The 14908-nt window shown below is 41.3% G+C and overlaps 1 long non-coding RNA gene across 1 annotated transcript in view; it reads left to right on the forward strand.

The window, feature by feature from the left end:
* Positions 1-14908, forward strand: part of LOC110366154 (uncharacterized) — a 128176-nt gene that overhangs the window by 18673 nt on the left and 94595 nt on the right. The gene's annotated exons all lie outside the window — the stretch shown is intronic.

Consider the following 14908-nt stretch of genomic DNA (forward strand, 5'->3'; position numbering starts at 1 on the left):
TTCATGGTGTCCCAGGTGAACTTTTTTTGGTTGGTGCCTCTCCCTAGCTGGCTTCACGCCTCCCCTTGTGCTCACGCAGCCCTGTGCTCCCATGATAATCATCCACCTCCAGCTATTATAAGCAGTACAAACAAATGACAAATCTCTGGGTGCAGGAAGGTAACAAGAAGCTGATCAGTAGCTTTAGTTATCTTTCCTTCATGTTTATTGCAGTCTGCGGCAGTTATTTCAAAGGCACTGACATTGATCGACAGCTTCTATTAAGGCCCATCCAAGGCAGCTGGATTGAACAGATACATTAAATAAAGCAGTTATTGCTTTTCATTGCCTTTCTGTAAAATATCACTGCTAAATAGCTTCTGCCATCAGATGCAGTTAGGTACATGGTTTTAATTTGAGGGACTGCTTTATAACACTGCACAATCAACACTGGTCTTTGTTTCCCCTACAATAATGATTGTGTACATCCTGGAGAATTGATGAGCTGTCTTCTGAGGGTAGAGGGAGGGAGCCAGGGGGGCAGCCGCCTTTGTTGCTCTCACTCTTTTTTTATACTTGCCATGCTTGTCAGTTGTTTGCAGCACAGACAGAAATAATGTCAAGCAGGGCCCCTTATCTCAGGATGTTGTAATGTAGCTGCTGTAAGCCCTCGCCTGGAGACGAGATAAGAGCAACCTTACAAGCTGGTGGGGGGAGCGGGGAGGGGGAGACCAGCAGTGCCACTGCTGGGACAACAATGGCAGAGCTGTCACTTGCACATTATGACTCTTTCTGGTGCCAAGGAAAGATATGTATGCTGAGTGGTGAATAACAAGCACGAAAATAAAAGTCCCGAATGTTCATCTGATAATGATGTATTTGTAACGGGATTAGACTGCCCAATGATATTCTTTCTTTATCTCCTCGCTAAATGGTGGGGCAGCTGTGTGCTTTGGCACGGCATGATGTCCTTTCTTTTGTGTGCTGCATATTAATCCTTTATTGAAGTAATTAAATGTGTGCTTAATGGCAATGAGCTGGCAGAATGAACGTACAATTGAATTAGCAGTTATGACAGGGACCATGCTACAAGATGAACTAAATGCAATTACTGTAGGCATTTTTCTCCAAGTCGAATCTAGCTACATGACATGACTTAATTACAGGTTGTTAGACACACTCCCTGATCTTGTGGTGGCGCATGTGGAGGCACAGCTTCAGCTCTGTCGCGGACCTGTAACACGTGCACAGGCACCCGTTCACTAACAGATTTACCCTGGTGAGAGGGTCGATGTGGATTCCTGCTGCAGACAGCTGGGAAACACAGTTGCAGTGGGAAACACAGACTAAAAAACAGGCAAACAACAAAAGGAAGGTCAGTATTCTGCTACTAGTAATCTGGTGGGGTCTTTGACCAGCTCCTTGTTGTCTAGTGATCACCCCCCTTTCTCAGAGGACACCTGTTCTTTCTTGAGGACAAGGTGGACAAAAAGCAGGTAACAGTCTTCTGAGGAGTCCTTCTCTCAACATCTGTGCCTCCAGTCAAATTCTGCTCTCAACAGGTCCACAGATAAACTTGTCTTACCCCAGCTGGACATCTCTAGACAACCAAGAACAGAGTTTGTTGGTTTTTGAAAAAAAAAAAAAAATTGGAAATGAAATGGAAAAAGGCAAAACCGTGTGAAGCTTTTAATTTGCAAAGATAACTAAGATCCATAATACAACCTGCAGTTGCATCACGACAAAGATAGTCCTGTAATTTAGGCCTTTGGAAGTCCTTGAGATTTCTGACACTAGGGGGACTGTAGGTACAGTTGTGCAACTATGGATTTGCCAACTCTTTAGGCATCTAAAATGCCAAATCCTGGATTTCCAGAGGTGTTCTGTCTCTGGTTCAGAATTGGACTGAGCTTCAGCTGTCATCAAGGAAAGATTTACTCAACCATGGGCTTTGGGATTTGGTCTGTTTTGATAATTGTTGAGTCTGGATCAATGTCAGCAGCATATAAATAGGGCCTGCCTTGTGTTACTGGCACACAAGAGAGAAGGTGGCCTTCTTGAGGAAGGCAGGACACGAGGTATGAAATATCTCAGACAATACCCTGAGATGGAATGTGTTGTGGCCACTCAGTCCTCAGTCTGGAGGTGGCCCAAGCCTTTGCTTACATCAGAAAGAGCTCTGCTGTCAAGTCTGTGCATCCTATTGCTTAGCGAGTCTTAAACTGCAAGTCTCCTGTGACCCTTCAAGGTGATACAAACCTTATAGGGTGTCTCTGAGTGGCTGTGGAAAGGTGCAGGTGATCAGTGTTGCACTTGGGTGCATTGCTGTCCTGTATTGATTGTGGCCTACGTTCCTTCCTAAATCTGACATGAGAACACAGAGCAGAGTAAGGGGACAGAAGTAACAGTGAAACTGATGGTACAATATGTAACAGTTTATGAAACAGAAAATGTTCTATTTTTTATTTTAACCTAATATGGCAAACCTTCTGGTCACCAGGGTGCTCAAGGTTTATTTTATAGCCTTCATTCTCTTCGGGGCCATAAATGAAACCCTTTCAGCCCTAATGACCACAACGACTTTCCTCGATCATGTTATTGCTACTTTGGCACATTTATTGCTTTCACATGCACTAATGGATGAGTTTGGATATGTTAACAATTTATATATCATTTGATCCTAAAAAAGAGCCCCCTTCCACCAACCAAACTAACTTAGCCCTGAGGATTGAGTAGCTTTTAAGGAGTATAAATGAATTTAATGCTTTAGAAAGAGCTTCTGTAAATTATGAACATGACACCTATTACATTAAGCTGCATTAAGCATTAATACATCTTCATTACTGGCAGGTTGCCCAAACCTCCAAGGTTGAAAAAGCTGCCTGAAATGCCCAACGTGGTAGTCACCTAAGCTAAGATTTATGACCTTTTTTTGGGAGGGTGGCACACCCTGACTCGCAGCCTGCTGCATTTGCCCATGGAGACATGTCCTTGTGATACCTGTTGCATGATGGCTTTTTATCCTAAAGTTTTGCTGGCCTTTCTGCATTGAAGTGTCAGACTCTTAGGTAAAAAGGTGCGATAAATCTCGTGGTAGCTGCTGGAGAAACAGAAACTAGTTGCACTAACCTTTTTAAGCCACTGGTAGTGGATTGCTTGACAGATTTTTTTCTAACCACTGGCCAAAAATTATCTCACTAAGCATGTAACAGTCATTTCTTATTGTAAATCCTTTCTGTGATGTAGGCACCAAAAGCTGGAATTGCTGAATTGGTGTTTCCAATGGTTATGGAGGAAGAAAGTCTAAAAAATAATCACAGTACATTAATAAGAGCCTGCTCTACACGGTCAAAGAAAGAAATAAAAGTGATTTTAGTGTCTTAAAAAGCAATATCCATTAGACTCAGATTTGGCTAAAAGTGGACTGAAAGGCTCTTATTTCATCAAGAGGTACAGGCTCAGGAAAAAAAAAAACACAAGCTAAATGCTTCTGACATTGTAATTGATTTTATGCGGTACATTTATGAGACTTTCAATTCCTGTTCCATATGAGTTGTTGCACTGAGGTGTTATTGCAACTTCTGAGAGGGTTATGTTGTTGTTCTTGATGGAAAAATTGGGCGATTCCCCTGGTCCCAGAACAAGTGCTGACTTGGGCTCAGTGTTTACACCTTGCAATGGAGAAATACCTAAACTAGGGGCTGCTTTGGCACAAATGGGAATACACGGCACAGCTTGGGAATTTGGGTGCCACAGGATGCTGTAGTGAGCATCGCGTTGGCAGGGAGAGGGTGAACTGCTGTCTGGGAGAGGCGACAATACAAGACTGCAACCCAAAACTAAAGCGATATGGTCGCTATATGAGATGGAGATTTAATGGATATTGTTCTTGGTGTTGGAATATATGAAGCAATAAATTGCTTTTCTGGATGATTCAGTGCTGAAGCAAGAATGAAGACTTAGGTAACTGCACATGGTTTACTGCAAATACACTAGCTTTACAGTGGTAAATGCATAACCTATTAGACAGCGGAGGGGAGAAGGAAAAACAAGCAAACCCCAAATCCTTTTAATCAAAGCAGTACTCCAAGGTTCAAAGTCAAGCTCTCAGAAGCTGAGAAATACCATATTTAAGGTAACCTAGCCTTCTAAATCACACAGTCTCTGAGTGTTTGCGTGTTTATATAGAATCAAAGATGTGTGTGCACATTTTATTATAGGCTTCAATTATAAAAAAATGTGTGTGGGGTTTTTTTTTTTCCGGATGTTACTAGCTTCAGCACACAGCATGAACCATGCACAAAGTGTGAAACAACTCAACAGTATTTCTGCCTGTAGTCATGGCTCAGTGCCAGGGGTCATGTAAACTCTGCGATGAATATGCATTTAATAATTTCCTGATGTTGTTCTTTGTGGCAACCATCACTGCTGTAGACAAATATTAATGAATTTGTCTTGATTGCTTTCCTGTGACATGGCCAGCTGACATACTTACATCATTAAGCATAATTCACCAGAAGTCAGAGAAAAAGCTTGAGTGCTTCAAGTTAAGCACATGCTTGAATCTCAGTGGGATCAGGGCCTTGAATGCCTTTACTGGATTAGTGGAAATGTGAAAATGAAAATAAATGGTAAAATATATCAGTGTGACTTCTTTGAAAGTATGAAGCTTACCAGTGTGTCCTGAAAAGCATATTGAGGAAATACTTAGGCATGCAGGATTTAGACACACATTTATGTTTAACTGGAGCTCTGCTTGCCATTCCTTGGCATGCTTGGTTTTCTTTTTTTGTTGTTGTTACTGTTTGCAAACAAACACAACAGCTGCTAGTATTGTATATTCTCTTAACTGAAACTTAATTTGAAAGTGTATTGTTTTTTAAGGTTATTCTGGTTCTATTGGTGTCTGTGGCAAAACTCCTATATTGAGAAGTGTGTCCAGGAGGATGTCCTAGAAAATGATATACCATAAAAAAAAAAAATCTCTTCCTGCTGTGAGGTGCCTGCAGGAAAGCTCTGTGTCTTTTGTCACTCATTAAGTAATTTGCTGGTGCTTGTGAAGAATATACTTCATTATCTCATCTCGTGTAGATTGTCTGCCTTGCTCTGTGTTTAACAACAGAACAAATTGCTTTTTATAAGGTCTTCCCAATTTTTACAGAAACTTCCTTCATAAACAATATCATGTTAATTATTTGTCCAGCACTTGTCATAATTTAAATATTTACCAGAAGCATTTATTTTAAGTTTACATTATCAGTTATCATTAACTCCTACAGACTTTAAACTGTACAAGGGAATATGATCTTGAGCCTTTTTGGCTATTGTAAAATCCTGTCCTAGCAGAAACTATAGGTCACTATTAAAGTTATGTGAAATAATTTGCATCTACTGGCTTCGAAGGAATTGAATAAAAATATCCTTAGGGTTCAAATAGAATAACTGAGCTTTTGAATCAACTCTAATGTTTAAGCTAAGAATTTGCAAGTGTATCTAAACATGTGAAGAACAAGAACTCAAGGCTTTTTTTGAAAGTTGGACAAGACCGTGTATGAAGTTAGGATCTCCTTTAATTGAAGGCTTGTATGGTAATTGTATCAAAACCCAAAAGATCATTGTGTTTTGTTTTGTTTTTTTCTTGTACGAAGTGCTGTCCCAACTCTGAAAATATCATGCTTCCAATTAGGCATAGAGAGAGGAAAATATGGATGCACTTTGAAGTATGTAAACTGGTTACTTCCCTGCATAAACTTTGTATTTCTGGATATTCCAGGCTATAGTAAAGAGCATAGACAATTACTCTTTACTTTGCTTCACAGGAAAAGTGCTTGGAGAATGTACAATAGATTCCTTGACTTCTGAAGTGTATAAAAAGGTTTTTGCGGGTTTCAAGGCCTGAGTTAATCTATTCAAGGCAGAATTTCATATATGCAAAATGTACATATTTAAGAAACTATGTAATTATCAAATATTTGGCAAACGTAAAATATTGCACTTCGTAGACATGATGTGTGAAAGGTGTATAGAAATTGGGAATTTTAAAACCAGAAAGTTATCTGTATTTAAGTTTAAGGAATTCTATCTTCTCTCCCAGTAAGCTGAAGATATGAGCTATGCATCTCAGTTGTTGTCTTTATTAAGCCAAGTATCTGAATGCATTGAACTGTGAATCTACAACAGATGCAGAGCAATCTCAGGCCCTTTGATTGAGCTCACATACTTAACTAAGTATAGATACAGACATCTGAAAATGTTGATTCATGTTGTTGCTGTTTCAGTCTTAACTACTGGGCTACAAAATGCACTGAAACCAAGTCATAGTTAAAACTATATTATTTGATTATTTTAATGCTGCTGGAGCACATGTTTGCTGGGGCAAGGACCAGCTTGAAGTGGATATGTTTTTTTCTTTTGAGTGAGTTATGTAGGAAAATGCTATGATATGAGAAGCAAGAACTGCTTTGCCCCTGTGTAGCCCTTGTTTGATGTACCTGGTTACTTCTTTATTATGCAAAGGTACCTAAATATCGGAGGTGAGATTAGTTTAATACATTAAATCGCTTGGAAAGCACAAGGGACTCTGTTATCATGCATCTCTTAATGACCTGCACAGTGTGTGTCCCATTCAAAGCATGGAGCAGGAACTAATCTGACTGCTATTTCAGTGCTGTTTGATTGGAAATGGACCAAGAATTGAAAGGAAAGTGCGGGAATCAACCCTTTGTGTAGGTGGTGATGTTGCTCATAATGCCCAAGCCACCTCATCTTCAAGGTGATTCATGTTTAAGATGAGCCAGCAAAGGAATGCTTTTCTCTTTTCTAGTTCAGGAATAGCTGTTATTAGATTTATACACCTTATAAATGCTCTTACAATACACAGGATTTCTGCATGTGTGTATTTGCCTGTGGTCAGCTAGAGGAATACAGACTTTCTATGAATGAATGTGCTTCAAGTAAGATCTCAGCATCTGAAGGCACGAACTCCACCAGTTCCCTTTCCCTTCCAGGTTTTGGGGGTGAGATGACCCTGGCACAGAGCTGTGTGTGGGACTTTTCTGCAGACATGAGCTCGGAGAGGAAATGTTACGGAACATGAAATGCCGTAGGCAGCACTCCACCATACTACGTGGATGTGTGTTACACAGCCTGTTGTGTTAGACCATTTCCAGTGCTTTCCAACAGGAAGGAAGACTTGAAGTCAGGAATGTTCTTCAGTCTGCAGCTGTGTTTTAATGGTTCCTCAGACTCCATGGTTTGAGACATCTTTCTTTCAAACTGCAGTAGATACTAGAGCAGGGGTGTCAAAACTTGTTTTCACTGGGGGCCACATCAGCCTCACAGTTGCCTTCAAAGGGCCGAATGTAATTTTAGGACTGTATCACTGTAGGAGTAGTTACATTTATAGAGTCTAGAGGCTTTAATGTTTGTCCCTGACCGATTTTTAGGCTGAATCTACCCATTTCAGGTACATGGAAGCCTCTTGCTGTTCCCGTCAGACAATTTGTTGTTATGATTGCTATGAGCTTTCTGGATTATATGACTGCTGAAAGTTTTAATGAGATTAAGATTGCTTCTACAAATGAGCACTCAGTATGCTGTTAAAATTGTTCTCTCGTTGAAAGACATTGTATTTGAGAGGCTGCTGTAACCACAGGGAAAAGTGGCTCAGGCAACAGCCAATGAAGTCAGTAAATCAAAATAAATAAATGGAAATGCCAGGGGCTATGAGCATGTATTTTATGCAGTTCAGAGCAATTACTGTTACCTGGACAGGGAATTCCATCATGCAGAAGCAACCCTACCTGTGGGTGGAAAACCTGCTCAGATTTCATGGTTCCAGTCATGGTCCCTCAGCAGGAAGTTTTGCCTCTGAGGGCACAACTTGAAAGTTTAGCTTGACTTTTTTCAAGGACCCGAGTAATTTCTTGGTTTCTATTTTTACATAGGCTTCTCTCTGCCATTAGAAAGTGATGATTCTGAATTCTGCCCAGGAGGGATGTCATTCTCTTTTGGACTGTTGAGAGCAAATGAATCTTGTGATGCTGCCCGTTTGCAGTGGCCAAACATGTTCTGTGTGTAAAAATGATCAGTGAATGTACATGTGTTGGTGTAGAGTACCTAAGCTCTTTGGTGTTGGATATTTTAAACACTGTTGTGAATTTAAGTAGAATTCCTCCATGTATTTCCTTGTTTGGAATAAATGGTGGTATGAAATTCAGCCCAGTTTCTCCAGAAAGAGAAGATCAGTTGACCCTCACATTCCTAAAAGCTGAGCTAAAAATTTTGAGGCTCACATCAAAGCTCTGTAAATAAAGTGAGTAACACTTTGGCCGCTTCTGGTGGGGAGCGGGGGAGGGGGAAATTCCCTCTATAAAGAACACCCAAGTATTTTAAAAGAAATGGTTAGGTTTAAATATCTCACTGTTTTTCTTCTCCAGGGCTCCATGCTGAGGATTTTATTTTCCTTTGCAATGCTTATGCTGCTGAGCCTGTTTCTCAGAGGTAGGCTGATGTTAGCATGCTGAAGCAGCTAGCAGGTTCACTAGAGCAAGTTTATTTGTAGTGTGGCCTTAGTTGCGTTTGAGGGTGCCATTATGATTCAGAAAGCTTCACAAGGCTTGAATATCAATGGCACTTCAAAGGACTAGAGCTGGGAATGAGCAGACCTGCTCCCTTGCAGGCCCCAGGAGGAGGGAGGGATGGGTTTAAAGGTAGGAAATGGGTGAACATTTTTCCAAGGGTACTAATAGCAAAGTAGGCACCCCAGGTCCTTAGAAATGTGGTGGAGTCTCTCTGGGATCAGCAGACTCTGGATTGTATAGAAGCCAGACTGCTCTCCTCCCTTTGCTGCCCTGTGTACCCCTTTTGTCCAGCCAAGAACTGAGGAGAAAGAAATGCTTTCACTTTTTCCCCACAGAGTTTTGCATGTTGGTGGTTTGTGCTGTGGGGTTTTTCTGTGTGTGGTGGTTTGTGTTTTGGTGGCACTTGTGGTTTTTTGTTTTGTTTTTGTTTTGTTTTGTTTTTCTGTGAGAGGTATAAATGGAAACCATATAGTTTATCTCAGGCTTTTTCAGGTATCATTTAAGACTTTGGGATTCTTTCCTAAACCACTCAAGTCTTCTTTCACTTGGTATAAGCAAAACTAAAACTAAGGGTAGTTCCTTTTTCTTACTCTTATAGTTCAACTAAGCCAATTACTTAATTTTCTTACTGGGGGATGAGTGAGGAAGTGTGGTAATTTTTGGTTTTAACTGTTGAAGCACTCTTAAAAATTATATTAGAGATCAGTGAAGCTGGGCAAAACATCAGATGATCAGAGAGACCTACATTTCGAAAAAGACTGTGTCCTTATCAGTAAGTCTGGTGAATGCAGAAGACCAATATCCTTAATTCAAGGACAGGAAGCTTGTGAACAGGTATTAAATGACTTAACCGAGGTCAATCAAGCAAACAATGGCAGGAATAGGAAACTGGTGGCAATACAACATGATTTCATGCTGTAGTAATGAACTACAGGTAAAAGTATGGTCTTGATACCTCTTAACTAAATTAACTCTGCTCAGGCAGCTTGTTTTGATGGTTTTGTCTATTTTAATTTTTTCAAAGGGATTTTACCACCATGCCTTTCTCTCTGGAAAGGGAGGGTCTAGAACTGGATTTTCTGCCCTAACTTTGGCTACACCTGAGTTGAGTATGCTTAGGCTTTGGAGAACCTCAGCAGTATCTTAGCAGTATTTTTGTGCTAACCCTTGCAGCTTCTAGGCCTGGAATTTGTGATTGGATGGAGCATGCTGTAGGTTTGGACTGGCTGCACCACATGCAAGTGCAGGGCTCTGGATGCGTTGCCCAAGCAGATCTTGCCAAATGGCTTCATATGTGCCAAGCCTGAAGATCTCTGATTTCATGTAAGGTAGGCAATGCACTGATTTACTTAGTTGATACAATACTGTGCCCTGGGTTCCACCAGGGAAGCTTTTTTCTCTTCGTGGTTATAAATATAATTAAATTGAATTGAGCATTTAAGCAGTTGGTTTACAGACATCAGCACATAATTTTGAGCACTGCTAGTCCAGCTGCTTATGAAATGTTAGACTAAGTACGATACTAACTCTAGTATCGTACTAGATACTGTGCAGAATAGTATTCAGCAATGCTTCAAGGTATGCTCAAAAAGCTATTAATAAAATGTGCAACACAACTGTGTTGCCTGCTCTGCTAAGTCGGTGGCTGAGGGATTCTCTTTGTCGTTGAGCAAATGAACGATAATGCTCCAAACGGCTCTTTAAGATGGGATGTAAAATATGCAAACTGGTTTTGCATTAACCACAGTAGGAAAAGGGTTTAAGGACACCTAACCAAAAGGTACTTAGAGGCTGCATCTATGTCTAGATCCTTGTTGTAATTTCTTGTGAATCCTTCCAAGGTGGAGATGACTGTATGATTTGCAGCTGAACCTGAACTGCTGGGACAGGTTCCAGTTTGCTGGTCTGCTGCCGGCTTTTTCTGGAGCTGGGGATGAAATCTGAGCTGGCTAGGTTAACTAGGCTGCTTTGGGGAGGGAAAGTGTAATTCAACTTCAGCTAGACAAGTGTGTTCTGACTTTAGCTTGTGTTTTGCTGGTTTATGCTAGCATAAGGCTGCCTAGTATGTGTATTTCTCTATGTAATTATTTTTGGAACTTTTCTTTTTATTCATCTGTCTCTAGCCTGAGACATGTTTTCCCCTTTAGACTGCTGGGTTGCATTCATTTTATTCACAAAGTAGTTCTTCTTCCTTGAGATCAAAGACTATATTTTATGTTGATGTTCCTCATCAGTTTGCTTTCAAAATTGTTGGAGCATGCTTTTGTGTTCTAACCTTTCAATATTTAATCTGACCTTGTTTGGTTTGGAGCAAATGTCTTCATTAGCTGCTGTTTGTTCAGGACTTGGATAATAGAGGCACTTTGCTACTGTGAAGTATTTTACATTAGACTAAGGCCCAAAGCACATTTCTCATGGACAGCAGCCAATGTAAGACACAGGCATCATCTTGCCATTGCTTTGGCTCCAGTGATGGGTCCTGTGTGAGAATCGTGGCTGGTTTTGGCAGGTCAGGAAGAGTTCCCTGTCCTAGCAGTGCTTGTGCTGCTCAGTGGGCACATCAGAGCTGGGAAACACGGGCAGTGCTTGGGGTTTGGACTTGCCGTGTGCTGAAGTTGGAGGAGCAGCCAGAGTAGTTACTGCCCTACCTCAGAAGTCACAAGGCAAGTAAATATTCAGAAGACAGAGGAATAGATAACAGGGGCAAGTGGAAGAAAAGCAGGTGGTAAAAGCTGTTATTGCAGTTATCGGAGAGAGGCTACAGACATCTCGCCCTCTCCTCTGAGAGCACAGGGAAGTGGGAAGAGTCTGAGCAATACCAATGTGTTAAAATGGAAGAGAGCTTACCTCTTTGGTACACAAGTTGTTGCTTTTGTCCTTGCTCTGAAGACACCTCGTGAACTTGTGCAGCATCTGGTCACTTGTGGAGGAGACTGGAGGTGCAGAGAAGCTCTGAACACAAAGCAGACATCTGCAACCTGTTTGCTGATGCCAAGCCACATCAGCTGGTCTGAACGTGTACTTTGTCACTCTGAGGATGCTCCTGTCTGGCATGGCTGTCCCTGTCCCTGTGAGGGCTGAGACTGTTGCGGCACATCCCAGCATGAAGCAGGAGTTGGTGAATTCATAGACTTCATTCTGCACATGTTTAACCACTGGTGTATTAGTGATTCTGCTGCTGTGCCAGCCTAATGACACAGTATTGCCATTTTGTGAACTCTGCTGGGCAGACAGGAGCTTATTAGTTTCTGCAAGGATTTGCTTTTTTCCAGACCCATCACTTGTTTTATAAAGCTATCACGTACCATTTAGATACTTACTGCTGTTCTACAGTCTGCTTACAGTACTTTTTGCTCTGATATATTGCAAAATGGTCTATGTTAAATCCAGGGTAATATGATTGAATATCAATCATTATTAAAATTTTTTTGGTTCAATGATATTTCGGTGTGGCCTAAGATAAAAGGAATTAATCTTTTAGGGATGGACTCTCATTATTCTTCATTTCTTACTTTATTCTTGGAATATTCTCTTTTTTTTTTTTTTTTCCAGATTGCTTGCAGTATTAGAATGAGTAAATAGGGCAAGAGTGAAAACATACTGTGTAGGACAGCTCAAAGCTGGGAAAGCAAATCAAGTTTGATTTTTTTTTTTTTTTTTTTTTTTATCTGTTACAGTGTATTTCCTGTGCAATGTTTTTACTGCTTTTAGATGGTTCAGGTTTTTCCTTTTCTCTAACTATACTTTTTGCTCACATGCGTTATGAGGTTGCATTCTAGACTCACTTGCTGATATTTTCCACAGTGACAAGTGATTTTTTTTTTTTTGAGGTTTATAAACAATCTCAACTCGAGCTTCCATCTTTAGAAGTCTTAATTCTTTTGATTTGAATGCTCAGCCACCTGTTCTCCAGTGGCCAAGTGATATGTTTTACTGCTTAGGATGAATGAGCTTTAATAAACTTGATTATATCTGTCTGTAATATTTCTTCAGTGAGTAGATAGCTGCATACACTTATTTTTCCATACTCGGCCGTTATTCTTGACAGCATATCTGACAGCATTTTCTGCAGAGGTTTCTATGACAGTCCAAGAGGCTGCACAGATTTTATCTCATCAGTGACAGGATACAACATGAAAATACTCAACATTTCAAGTTTAACCCATAACTCCAAGGTATTAAGCTGTTAATTTGAGAGCACGGCAATGAAAATTGATGTGTGGCTGTCTGCAAAACAGGCCAGAAAATATCACAAACTCCAGATCTTGAGCCACAGACCCTGTCTGTAAGCTGTGCTGTTTCCCACTTAAGCACTTGGTGCTGAGCCATGGGCATATCCTTCTGTTGTGGTAGTTCCAGTGTACGATGACTGCACGGAGTAGGTGACCTGTGTTCTCCAGGTCTCTTGCATTGGAAGGTGAATGTTATACTTGCTGGAGTTTTGTCTTCCTGAGTGTTCCTGTAAATACAGGTAACCGCCACAGACAGGAGCAGCTGTGCACTGGTAGCAATTTGCAATGGCTGATTTTCCACATTATATGAATGTTCCATCAAGGCACAGAAATTGTTTTGGAATCAGTTAAGATGCGTGTAGTCACCATTCTTAAGACAGTGCTGAAAGAGAGCAGCCATCATATGTGGTCTTTAGACTTCAGATGCCTGACCTCTGTGTATTTCTGAAAGGAGAGTGTGGATGGACTAGGAAAACAAAATTGCCTGCGAATATGAGGCCAAATCATGGGGCTGAACAGCTGCTAGGAGCCTCTCCACATGATGGAGTCACTGGGGGCTGCTGTTGTACTATGTACCCTCTGAGACTGGAGTGGCAGACTTTGGGATATCTGGAACTGTCTGCATTGGAAAGGGCCTGTAGGATGACACTTGTGTTGTATAGGTGGTTAACGTGAGCAACCAATGAAGCCCAAAGCTCTTCTGGAGCTGATGTTCCACTTTGGCACTTGTATTGGCAGACTGACTCTTTTGAGATACTTTTCATATTTTACTGTGATGCAGGTAGGATCAAAATTTTTGTCTTGAAAGACTCCTGTAGATACCAGTGGAAGTATGGTCAAATGTGTGGTATGAGAGATGACCTCTTCATATTAATTCCAGCTACTTCGGCTGTGGTGCACAGCAGGGCCAGGAACATGTACTCAGTGTTGGCCCCAGAAGCCATTGCTCTGTGAGACTATCAAGATAAGAATGACTAGCAGATGTCCTGTGAGCTCAGAGGAGCTTGCTGGACCCAACATGAAGCTTGAGTGAACATTTAACTGCAGCTTTTGGTTGGGACACCGGGTCCACAAAGCCTTATGTCTCAGAGAAACAAGCCCAGCAGAAAATAGAATTGGTGTTCTGGCTTTATGAGTATCAGATGGGGGAAGACAGGGTTAGTGTCAGGGACTAAGCAGCCAGTCCAGCATTTTGTGCCAAAGTGCTTTGCCTCAAGCCATGTCAGTAGAGAGGTTGCATGGTGTACATAAGCTATGTTAGTAACTGCTACTCCAAAATTATTGGGGGGAAAAAAGAAGGAGAATGCTGTAGAGTAATTATTTTTCTACATTAACAATGAACATTTTCTTGTCTTGTTTTCCACCGGGATAGTAAGATAGTGTCATACTCACAGAGTGTGAGACTGTCCAATTGAGAGGAAGGTATTCTGTAAGGGCATGCAAAAAGGGGCTCATCTGCTGTAACAGAGAGGGATAAGTGAGTACTTGTAGAATAGAACATCAGTTTTATTGCAGCCTTTCAGTTCTTAAAAGGGGCCTGTAAGAAAGATGGGGACAGACTTTTTAGTAGGGTCTCTAGTGATAGGACAAGGGGTGGTGGTTTTAAACTAAAGAAGGGGTGATTCAGGCTACACATGAGGAAGAAATTTTTTTACAGTGAGGGTGGTGAAACACTGGCCCAGGTTGCCCAGAAAGGTGGTGGATGCCCCATCCCTGGAGACTTCCCAGGCCAGGCTGGATGGGGCTCTGAACAACCTGATCTGGCTGAAGATGCCCCTGCTCACGGCAGGGGGTTGGACTTGATGAGCTTTGAAGGTCCCTTCCAACCCAAACTATTCTCTGATTCTATAATGAATTGCTTGAAGGGAGTGAGAAGTAGAGAGAAGGAAAACACGCTATGGCAGGGTGGGGGGTGGGGAAAGGCCAGGTAGTGACTCTCATCCTAGAATTAGTCATGGTTTCCATGTTGTCTTTGTGCCTTATCTGATGCATCCAGCCATGATGTTCTTGCTAATAGATGGTTTTCACTTTGCATCTACAGTTTCATTTTTCTGTGCCCCAAATGGAAATGTATGTTACTTTGGTGAGCAAGCCTCTCAAGTACCTACTGTCAGT

The sequence above is a fragment of the Columba livia genome, chromosome 4 (genome assembly GCF_036013475.1).
Source record: "Columba livia isolate bColLiv1 breed racing homer chromosome 4, bColLiv1.pat.W.v2, whole genome shotgun sequence".
NCBI lineage: Eukaryota > Metazoa > Chordata > Aves > Columbiformes > Columbidae > Columba > Columba livia.